This window comes from Trachemys scripta, chromosome 14, assembly GCF_013100865.1.
Source record: "Trachemys scripta elegans isolate TJP31775 chromosome 14, CAS_Tse_1.0, whole genome shotgun sequence".
NCBI lineage: Eukaryota > Metazoa > Chordata > Testudines > Emydidae > Trachemys > Trachemys scripta.
Window position 1 is genome coordinate 11,553,937 of NC_048311.1, and position 11,600 is coordinate 11,565,536.

Below are 11,600 nucleotides of genomic sequence, written 5' to 3' on the forward strand. Positions count from 1 at the left end.
ATTGTCTGAGCCAAACACCCAGGGAGCTGGCTGCATCCACTGTTTGGGATCAGCCTCAGCTGGGGAGCAGCAGGTGCAAACTGATGTATAATGTGCCGCAAAGCCCACCCTCAGTGCAGAGATGGGGACACCTAGTGGCTCCATCACCACAAGTTTATTAAGAGATCTCGGCCATTTCTCTGGTTTGGAAGTTCTGCACACACTTGCTGTTGAGCATTGCCCTTTGCACTCAGCCTGGGGGGCTAGTAAGCTCTTGTATCTGGGTACAACACCCCCAGGTGCAGAGGGCCAGCTTGAGGCCCGGGCACTGCTTAAACTCCACTTCGGCTCTCGCACTGGGGGAATTTCACCCGTCTATCCTGAAGCCTTATTTTTCACCAGAGTCCTCATAGAGCAACAGTGCCACCAAGTGGGCCAGTGAGTGCCATAGCATATTTCAGTGGCCTGGCTCACCCTTGCTCTCCTGTCCTTCTGTCAGTATATCTGTCACTTGGGGAGAGATTTCTGGCTGATATAGCTCTACTGGTACAATGCCCCGTGTATGGCACCGTTATACTGGTTACAAGGGTGCCTTATGCCAGTATAGCTGATTCCCCTGCCCCACAGGAATAGCTGCACTTGTTCAAGTACATCTATGCCTATAGAGCTGCATCTATGCCACAGGGAAGTGCCAGGATAGCCAAAGCACTGCCCTGTCTGTGTGTAGACAGTTCCCATCCCCCGTGGGACAAAGCACATTAAAGGCTAATGAGGTTTTTTATCTACCTCTTAAACTAAGGCCAGTCAACATAGCTTAGACACCCCTTTATCTTAACAGCATCTCTTTTCACAATCCCTTCAGCCCAAGTGCTGCCCCTGTTGCTTGCTGCTGCACATCCCCAAAGTATTTCTGGGCCTGACACAGTTGGAAGGAGTCACCCCCATTTTTATGTATTAAGGCGATGGAGAGCAGAGACTCGGGTTAAATGACTCACCCTCAGTGATCCTGAGCAAAGCTGGGATTTGAAGCGAGGCCTGCTGGGTCCTTGTTAGGGGGACCAGGTGTCCAGTTTTCGACTGAAACGCCTGGTCGAAAAGGGATCCTCGCAGCTCCAGTCAGCGCCATTGACTGTCCGGTTGGCAGCCCCGCGCAGGTTCCCTGCTAGCCTCCGCCGTGCGGCTCACGGGAAGCAGCTGGCATGTCCCCTCTCCGGCTCCTATGCCTAGGGCAGCGGTGGGAAACCTACGGCCCGTGGGCCGGATTCGGCCCCATGGTTCATTTCATCTGGCCCACAGCACCCCCACACGGGGCTGGAGCCACAAGCACCAGCTCTCCCCATGGTGGGGGGCAGAAGCCCTGTGTCTTGGCGCCCCCCTCTGCCCGTCCTGCAGGGCAGGCCCGTGAGCACCTGCTCACTTCACTGCGGGAGGGAGTCCTGAGCCTCTGCACCTCCCTGGGTGGATGAGTGGCCCACGATTGATTTTTTTCTGTGGGTCAATGGCCTGTGACAGAAAAAAGGTTCCTCACCCCGGAACCCGCACTCCAAGACAGAGCCCTCCCCTCCAGTGAAAATGAGAGAGTGAGCGAGGGTGAGGAGAGCGAGCAAGGGGGGGGGGGAATGGAGAGAATGGGGGGCGGGGCCTCGGAGAAGGGGTGGGGCAAGGGTGTTCAGTTTTGTGTGAGTAGATAGTTGGCAACCGTAGTCCTTGTCTATCATGTTAACCCCAAGGCTACCTTCCCTGCCTCTTTTGCATCTCCTAAATGCACATTGAACGTGTTGGTCCTGTCTGCTGTTCCCCATCGCTTTTTATTCTCAGTCCTTTGAAGCTGACTTGAAAAATACAAGCTTCATTTCAAATTTCCTTAGTTCACAGAGAGTACATGGGTTACTGAATTCATTTACTTACATTCAGAGCTCTTGGGTGCAGGGACATTTTGTTCTGTGTTTATACAGCGCCTCACACCATGAGGCCCTGGTCCAGGAGTGGGGGTCTGGATGTTACCATAATACAATAAATAATACTCATAATAAACACAACAGAATCAATAGCTAAAGAGACTTCGTGCCCCAAAGCTGCCACAATGCGGACACCTTGCCAGAAACTTGTGCAGTTGCGTAAGGGCTGTATTCACCCATGCACTCATCTCCAGCACCACCCCATGAGCCCGAAGCAGCCCACGATGGGCCCTCCTCCCCAATCCCCATTTAGGGATCTGGGGCAAAAATCTGTCTGGGGATTGGTCCTGCTTTGAGCAGGGGGTTGGACTGGATGACCTCCTGAGATCCCTTCCAACCATGATATTATATGATTATATGATTCTATTTCCTGGCCTTCAGCCTTGCACTAAACATGTCAGCGGGTCATTGGGCTGAAAGTTTGTCCCAGGGCTGGTGAAGCTGGATGAAGCAGGGTGTCTGGGATGCTGTGAATTGTGGCCCATTGACTTCAGCTCTGTCCAACTATTTGGCATTGCCAGAGCGGCACAAACATGCATGGCTGAGTGTGCATGTCGGGGTGTGTGTTTGTATACGTTGGGTTGTGTATGTTTGTGTGTGTATGCATGTATGTACACATTCGTATGCCCACATGTGCATGGTTTTCTGTGTGTGCGCGCGTGCATGCATGCATGTGTGGTAGTTTGGGCGTGATTGTTGTAGCCAATTAGTTCATTTTATCATTCACTTAGCACTGTATTATCTATGGCTATGGTTATTTCATATGTAATCAATGTGTGCTATACAGATCTATCAGTATAGATATAAGCAGGATAGGATTATAGAATTAAAAGACTGACAAGTATTCAGGAGTGCTGAGTGTGTATTAGGTATATAAGTAAAGCAAGGATGTAATGCAAGGCCTACGGCAAGATTTCAGCTTAGCCACACTAGCCCTTAGGTTTAAGGAAGCTTGACATAAGTGGGTGACCTAAGAATAATCATACGCCAGGAAGGTTACAAGATTACTGGCATGAATGTGCCAATAGGTGATGTGCCAGAAAACTAGATGGCCATGTACCATTCTGGACCGCAAGACACGTGGTTGTTACATCATGGGATGTTCTGCTTTGACCACAGGTTACCATGGACACATGTTTGCATAGATGCTAATGAGAATAAGAGGAACTAAGGGTATGTCTACACTACGAGAGTAGTTCGATTTTACTTAAATCGAATTTTTGGAATCGATATTGCAAAGTCGAACGTGTGTGTCCACACTAAGGACAGTAATTCGACTTTGTGAGTCCACAGTAACGGGGAAAGCGTCGACATTGGAAGCGGTGCACTGTGGGCAGCTATCCCACAGTTCCCGCAGTCCCCGCTGCCCATTGGAATTCTGGGTGGAGCCGCAAATGCCTTCTGGGTAAAAAAAATGTCTCGAGGGTGCTTTTGGGTAACTGTCGTCATCCGTCCATCACTCCCGCCCTCCCTCCCTGAAAGCGCCGGCGGGAAATCAGTTTGTGCACTTTTCTAGTCAGTGACAGCGCGGACGCCACAGCAGTGCGAGCATGGAGCCCGCTGCGACCATCGCTGCAGTTGTGGCCGCTGTCAACGCCTCGCAGCTTATCATCCACCTTTCCCTGAGGCAGATGCAGATAAGTCAGGCGAGGAGGCTATGGCACCGCAGTGAGGGCCTGAAGTCTGAGAGTAGCACAGACCTCTCAGAAAGCACGGGACCCAGCGCCGAGGACATCACGGTGGCAATGGGTCATGTTGATGCCGTGGAACGGCGATTCTGGGCCCGGGAAACAAGCACTGAGTGGTGGGACCGCATAGTGCTGCAGGTCTGGGATGAATCCCAGTGGCTGCGAAACTTTCGCATGCGGAAGGGAACTTTCCTTGAACTTTGTGAGTTGCTGTCCCTTGCCCTGAAGCGCAATGACACCCGGATGCGAGCAGCCCTGACTGTCCAGAAGCGAGTGGCCATAGCCCTCTGGAAGCTTGCAACGCCAGACAGCTACCGGTCAGTCGTGAACCACTTTGGCGTGGGCAAATCTACCGTGGGGGTTGTTGTGATGCAAGTAGCCAAGGCAATCGTTGATGTACTGCTGCCAAAGGTAGTGACCCTGGGAAACGTGGAGGCGATCATAGATGGCTTCGCAGCGATGGGATTCCCAAACTGCAGTGGGGCCATAGATGGAACTCACATCTCTATCCTGGCATCGGACCACCAGGCCAGCCAGTACATTAACAGAAAGGGCTACTTTTCCATGGTGCTGCAAGCACTGGTGGACCACAGGGGACGTTTTACGAACATCTACGTCGGATGGCCGGGCAAGGTTCATGACGCTCGTGTTTTCAGGAACTCTGGTCTGTTTAGACGGCTGCAGCAAGGTATTTACTTCCCGGACCACAAAATAACTGTTGGGGATGTGGAGATGCCTATAGTCATCCTCGGGGACCCAGCCTACCCTCTAATGCCCTGGCTCATGAAGCCCTATACTGGCGCCCTGGACAGTGAAAAAGAACTCTTCAACTACCGGCTGAGCAAGTGCAGAATGGTGGTGGAGTGTGCTTTTGGCCGTCTCAAGGGGAGATGGAGAAGCTTACTGACTCGCTGTGATCTCAGCGAAACCAATATCCCCATTGTTATAGCAGCTTGCTGTGTGCTCCACAATCTCTGTGAGAGCAAGGGGGATACCTTTATGGCGGGGTGGGAGGTTGAGGCAAATAGTCTGGCTTCTGATTACGCCCAGCCAGACAGCTGGGCGATTAGAAGAGACCAGTGGGACGCGCTGTGCATCCGGGAGGCTTTGAAAGCTAGGTTCCTGACTGAGCAGGGTAACCTGTGACTTTTAAGTTACTGTGCAGAGAAGCTGAACCTGCCCCCATTTCTTTACCCAGTTAATGTTGACTATCCTCTCCAGTTACATACCCCCTTCACCCCCTTCCAACACACGTTTAGAAATAAAATCACTTCTACTTTGTTAATGAACACCGTTGTCTTTATTACTGTTTTCGCGGGAATGTTTTAAAACTGGGACGTAGACTCTGGTGGGGAGCGGGTGTAGTGTACTGACGCAAATGAAGCTTCTAAACTCCAGGATTGACAGGCTCCGCTGCGGTGGACTGGTTGTTTCAACGGAGCCTGTCACCCCTCCTGATCGGGACCGTGTGTATGGGGGGGCGATGTGACTTTGTGGCGGGGGGAGGACGGTTACAGATCCCCTGCTGCGTGGCTCTGTGATCCAGGATAAGGACCGCCGCTTAAGATCTGTAACTGCCCTCCCCCGCCACAAAGTCACAGAGCAACCCACCCCCCACCACAGAACATGAAAACCACCTCCCAGACTGACCAGGGTAACTAGTCACTGCACTGTGTATGTGCCCTGCTGCTGGACCTGCCCCCGCCTATGTACCCTGCCAAAGGTGACTGTCCTGTCCAATTACCAACCCCCTTCCGCCCCCCTCCTCCAAAAGAACATGATGGAAACAGTAATTAACAAAAACGTATTTTTTATTATCAACTACACATGGAACTGGGAGGTGAAACTTGGACGGGGGCTTGTGTGAGGCGGGAAGGGAAAAACTTGTCAAATTTTGGGGAATGAGAGCCTTCTACTACTTGAGCTCTCTGCAGGGGTGGAGTGAGAGTTAGCACGGACTCTGCCGCCCCTCCTTCTTTGGACTTTGGGTGAGGGGGGTATGGGACTTGGTGGCGGGGGAGGGCGGTTAGAGATGGACTGCAGCGGGGCTCTGTCCTCCTGCCTCCGTTCCTGCAGAACATCCACAAGGCGCCGGAGCGTGTCGTTTGCTCCCTCAGTAGTCCAAGCAGCGTTTGAGTCGCCTGCTGGTCTTCCTGCCGCCACCTCTCCTCCCGATCCATGTTTGCTTGGTGCATTTGGGACAAGTTCTCCCGCCACTGGGTCTGCTGTGCTGCCTGGGCTTGGGAGCAGGCCATAAGCTCCGAGAACATGTCCTCCCGTGTCCTCTTCTTCCTACGCCTAATCTGCGCTAGCCTCTGGGAGTGTGATGCCAGGCTAGGTTGTCAGACAGTCGCAGATGTGGCTGTGGGAATGGGAAAAAGGGAGTGAATTCCTCAAAAAGATAAATGTAGTTGTGAACAAAGAACATAGTCTTTCTCTGTGAACAAGACCATGCATAGCACCTATCACATGCGCACACAGCACAAGGTCGAATTCTCGGCCTTCGCATTCAGTGCCTGGGGTCTTGCACAGCAGATCTGAGAAGCGGGGCAGGACACCGGAATTTCTGTAGCAGGCAGACATGGTAAGCCGTAGACTTGTGGCAGCTTAAAACTTTAATATTAGCAATGGCCTCATTTCACATTGAAAGCAATGTCAGTCTCTGCTGCCAGCAATCCGGCAAGCAGGAACTGTGCCCCTGTCCCACCCCCTCACGGCTGTCCCCGGGAACGATCCCTGTAGGCTGCCCCTCTCCCGACTCCACCGCGTGGCCGCAAACCAGCGGTTACAGTTCTGTAAAGGAACGGGCAAGCAGTCCCAACACTAACATTCCCCTACCTAATTCAAAGCAGGTCACCATGAGCGACATCACCCTCATGAGGATCTCAGACAGCAAGAAAGAAAGAATGCTTCAGGAAAGCCTCCAAAGACCAGGGCCGTATGCCGCCCTGCTGTGCAGAGCAATGATTCCCGAGTACTTGATTGTCTCGTGGCGCGGCAACGTGTCATACTACGGAGGACCCAATAAGGCCGCTCTCCCCAGGAACCTGATACAACGGCTTTCCAATTACCTCCAGGAGAGCTTCATCGAGATGTCCCAGGAGGATTTCTGCTCTATCCCCGGACATATAGACCGCATTTTACTCTAGCTGCACTGGCAGTGACTAAACAGTAGAGCGGCTTGGGCAGGACAATCATGCAAAACCGGACATTGTTAGAATTTTTTTCAATAGTTGCACTGCCCAGGACTGAACCGTTAAGCGCCTAGGGCAAACTAATCATGAGAAACCCATTGTTGTTTTGGTTAATATTCCTGTTCTGTTACAAATAAATGTTTAGATGTTTACAACACTTACTGGCTGATCCTTCCCCAGATTCTGTGTCCGGGTTAACGGCTGGGGACGGTTGGTAGGGGATCTCTGTAAGGGTGATGAAGAGATCCTGGCTGTCGGGGAAATCAGCGTTGTAAGCGCTGTCGACTGCCTCGTCCTCCTCATCTCCTTCCTCATCTTCCCCGTCCGCTAACATGTCCGAGGAACCGGCCGTGGACAATATCCCATCCTCAGAGTCCACGGTCAGTGGTGGGGTAGTGGTGGCGGCCGCACCTAGGATGGAATGCAGTGCCTCGTAGAAACGGGATGTCTGGGGATGGGATCCGGAGCTTCTGGTAGCCTTGTCTCAGCTCCTTGATTTTCACGCGGCACTGCGTTGCATCCCGGCTGTATCCTCTCTCTGCCATGTCTTTAGAGTTCTTCTCATAGATCTTTGCATTCCGTTTCTTGGAGTGCAGCTCGGAAAGCACGGACTCATCGCCCCACACAGCGATCAGTCCATGCTGGGGCCCTCTTTCTATTCTGAGATTGCACGGCCATCACTGCTGGAGAGCTCTGCATCGTTGCCAGTGCTGCTGAGCTCGCCACGATGTCCAGACAGGAAATGAGATTCAAATTGGTCAGACAGGAAAAGGAATTCAAATTCAAATTTTCCAGGGGCTTTTCCTGTGTGGCTGGTCAGAGCATCCGAGCTCGGACTGCTGTCCAGAGCGTCAACAGAGTGGTGCACTGTGGGATAGCTCCCGGAGCTTTTAGCGTCGATTTCCATCCACACCTAGCCTAATTCGACATGGCCATGTCGAATTTAGCGCTACTCCCCTCGTCGGGGAGGAGTACAGAAGTCGAATTAAAGAGACCTCTATGTCGAACTAAATAGCTTCGCGGTGTGGACGGGTGCAGGGTTAATTCGATGTAACGGCGCTAACTTCAACATAAACGCCTAGTGTAGACCAGGCCTAAGAGAACAACCTATGGAAAGCAGGACATCCCACCCTTTATGGGGTGAGGAAGTACAGATAGGGAAAAGGAGGGTCGGAACCCTCATACATATGCATAATGTGATGGGAATGGTCAGAATAACGAGATAAGAGAAGTTCCTTGGTTGGACTAAAGTGGGAAGACCCGAGGGAAGACCCAGCAGGGAAGACCCCAGCAGGAACCACCCCTTTGTAGATGACCACCTGTTGGGAGATCCATCAGATCCATCAGATCTTTGGGATCTGAGTATGAATATGGGATTAGCCACTCCATGGGCTTCCTTGGGGTTTATGCATTCATTCGTAATTGCAACTTTCATCATTTGCTTAATAAAACTTCTAGTGCGGATGAGACGCCGAACTTGTGAGTGTGTTTGTGGTCACTGTCCTCATTCTTTGTGCATTCATAGAGCCTCCCGATCTCAGAAAATCACTCAAGGTGACTGTCAACTTGTTGAGCTTGAAACTTTAACATCAGGAGCCGAACTCACTGTGGCTTCAACCTGAACCATTAATTCAAATAGTGGCTACATTGTATGTGTTTGTGTGTGCATGGATGGGTGTGTATTTCCATGTGCCTGTGCGCATGCTTTTTGTGAGTGCAAGTGTTCATGGTTGTGTGCACAGTTTTGTGTGTGTGTGTGTGGATGGCTGTGGCATGTCATTCACTTTTCCTTTATAACTGATCGTTCTTCCAGCTGGAATCGTAGGACATTAATAAAGTTCCCAGACTTGAGGCCTCTCTGTGTGAATCCTGCCTGCCCCACCCAGGCCCCTGCAATAAACTCCCAAGGGCTGAGTTTGTTTTTTTTGGGGGGGGGGTTTCTTGATGGTGAAATGATAAAAGTCCCTTTGACGATCATCCTGATGTCGTGCCCAAAATCCACAAGCGCCCAACTGCGTTCCACAGCAGGACTTGGCGCTGGATTTGTCTGTACAGCACCTAGTGCAATGGGTCCTGCTGTCACTTGGTCCCTCGGTCACACCTTACTATAAATAAAGAATAATAATGCTCTCTGCCCACAAGGTGGCAGCGTTGCTCCAGAGGGGGAAGCCATGTGAAGACACCTGGCCAAGGGGGTGAACCATCCTCATCCCAGCAACAAAGCAGCTAGTCCTGACTGCGGTCCCCAGGGAGAGAGAACAATTGCCAGGCCCAGCAAAGGAGAGAGAATGATCTCCAGGCTTGCGATGGGGGGCTGACCCTCTCCTTTAGGGACTTCCCAGTTGAGGGACATTTTGGCTGAAACCAAACCGTGAGCGCCCCAAATCCCATGGGCCTGCCCTTGGGGCTGATTCTCCAGGGCACTGAGCTCCAAACTCCCGTCATGTCCCTGGGAGCAGCGTTGGGCAGAGCACAGGCCAGAGACCCTCACCCAGGGTTCTCTGCATCCAGCCCTGACCTTGTGTCTTTCAGAAAGTGACACCCAGTGATGGAGAATCCAGCCAGCCTAGGTAGGCTGAGGGGATGAAGCCAGGCTCCTCCTCACGCCAACCGGTCACTCCTTGGGGGGCTGGAGTTAGCGCGACCTACGTGAGAAGGGAATCAGGGCCCAAGCTCATGGAGTCGATGCCTGGATCTGAGCAAAGTAGGAACCTTCTCCCTGCTGCAGCCAACTGAGCAGCCCCACCTCTGAGCACCAGGAGAGGCAGCTCTGAAGGGCTTTATGTGGCTGACGCAGAGCATGCCAGGGGCATCAGGACAGCGCAGCCAACCTGGGCACGCTGATGTGCTCTGGGGAGCAGAGCCACCAGCTGCTGTGGGAAGAGCCCGAGAGGCAGCGCAGGAAAAGCATCAATGACGGGAGTCCGGGCACATGGAGAGCTCAGCACTTTGGGGGAGCACTGCCTGGAGTGGGTTCAGGTAACACGTTGTCCCTGGGCAGGGCGTCAGCAGCAGGGATGTACCTATCACCCCTGTGCCTACATACGACCCTCTGCTGCCTGAGCTGAAAGGCCCGACTCTGTCAGGCTGGGCTGTAACAGGCTTGTTAGCCTCTCTGTGTGGCCCTGGCACCACTGGAGGGACAGAGCACCTCCCGGCACGAGGCGGGTTACAGTAATATCCATAGTCGCCCCCTCCAAGGTCTGGCTCAGACGAGCTCTGCCCAGCATCACTGGCTTTGCATTGAGCCAGTCAGCCCCTGGGCTGGAGCCAGAGGCATGGGGCAGGTCAGCAGACCTCCCCGACCCTGGTAATTGCAAACATGCGCTGGGAGCCAGGGGCATGAAGGGCTCGGGCCAGGCAAGGCCCAGGTCTGGTGGGACCATCGTGATACCCAGGTGCCAACGGGTCCCCACAGGGCCTGGGACAGCTCCAGGGTCATGTTCTGTGTTTGCCCGGTTCTAGGGCCTGGCGGACGACTCCCCATGAGAGCCAATGGAGACCCGCATGCGGCCCAGGCCCTAGGTCAGTATAGTTCAGCCTGTAACACCTCCATCAGCGGCTCACTGTGGTTATTGCTCCTCAGACTGGGAGCTCCTTGGGGCAGGGACTGTCTCTCACTAGGGGCTTGTACAGTGTCTGGCACAATGGGGCCCTGATCCTGGTCAGGGCCTTTGGATGCTACCACTACACTAGCGATCATAAATCCTTCTCAGCAGAAAGGAGTCAGTATTCACAGCTCCTGGCCCACCCTAAGTCATGTGGTCTGTTTCTGTTCACTGACTGGATGAGGGTAATTCTAGGAGTCAGGTCTTTGTGTGAACATCTGCCACAGTCAGTAGAAATCCAGGGTGTCTGTGAAAGATCCTGGGGGAAAGTGGCGCCAGGATCTTTGTGGGCAGTGGAAACCAACAGAGTCAGAAGTGCGCAGAGCACTGGGCTAAACATTCAGAGGAATGTTCCTCAGTCATGGTGAAAATCCTGGCCTGCTGAATCTATGGGAGTTTCGTCATCAACGTCAGTGAGGTGAGGAGTCCATTCTCCATGTTTGCAGCACTGGGCCAGTTCTGGCCCATGACATTCAGCCTCCCTTCAGCCTAAACGCGTCACAGATCCATTCCCATGAGGTAGCCTGGCACGTTGGGTCTGGGTAGCAATGAGTGCCATCTCTGACTGTAATGACATGGGGACGGTCCATGAAAGTGAAAGGTGGTAAGTTCAGCACTGATCAAAGGAAATGCTTTCTTGATCCATGCGTTATTAGACTGTGGAACTCACTGCCACATGATGTCATTGAGGCCAAGAATTTAGCAAGATTCATTTAGGGATTGGACCTTTATCTGGATAACCAGAATAGCCGTGTAACAAATATTGGAAGGGAGACAAAACCAGTGCACACAGCATCTCAATGCTGGCTTTAGCTGGGTAGACATTGCTGACTGTGCCAAACTAACAACCATCCATTGGGACTGAGCAGGGACAATCAGAGCAAGGATGCAGGACCCAGGGGGCATATTCTGATCGCACTGCCTAAAATGCAAATCTGGATTCAGTCCACTGAAATGAGTGGAGTCACTCTAGATTCACAGTGGGATAATTGGTATCAGAATCTGGCCCTGGGTCCATGGAGGAGAAAGGCAAAGTGTCTCAGCCACCCCAGCCCTGTGGCAGTGTAGGCATAAGAATGAATCACCGATGGTTCCTATCTTGTGTAATCCGTGGTGCCCGCCAGTCACAGATCTCCAATCCCTTTCCAGATGTTAATTGCAGCTCCCTGTGCA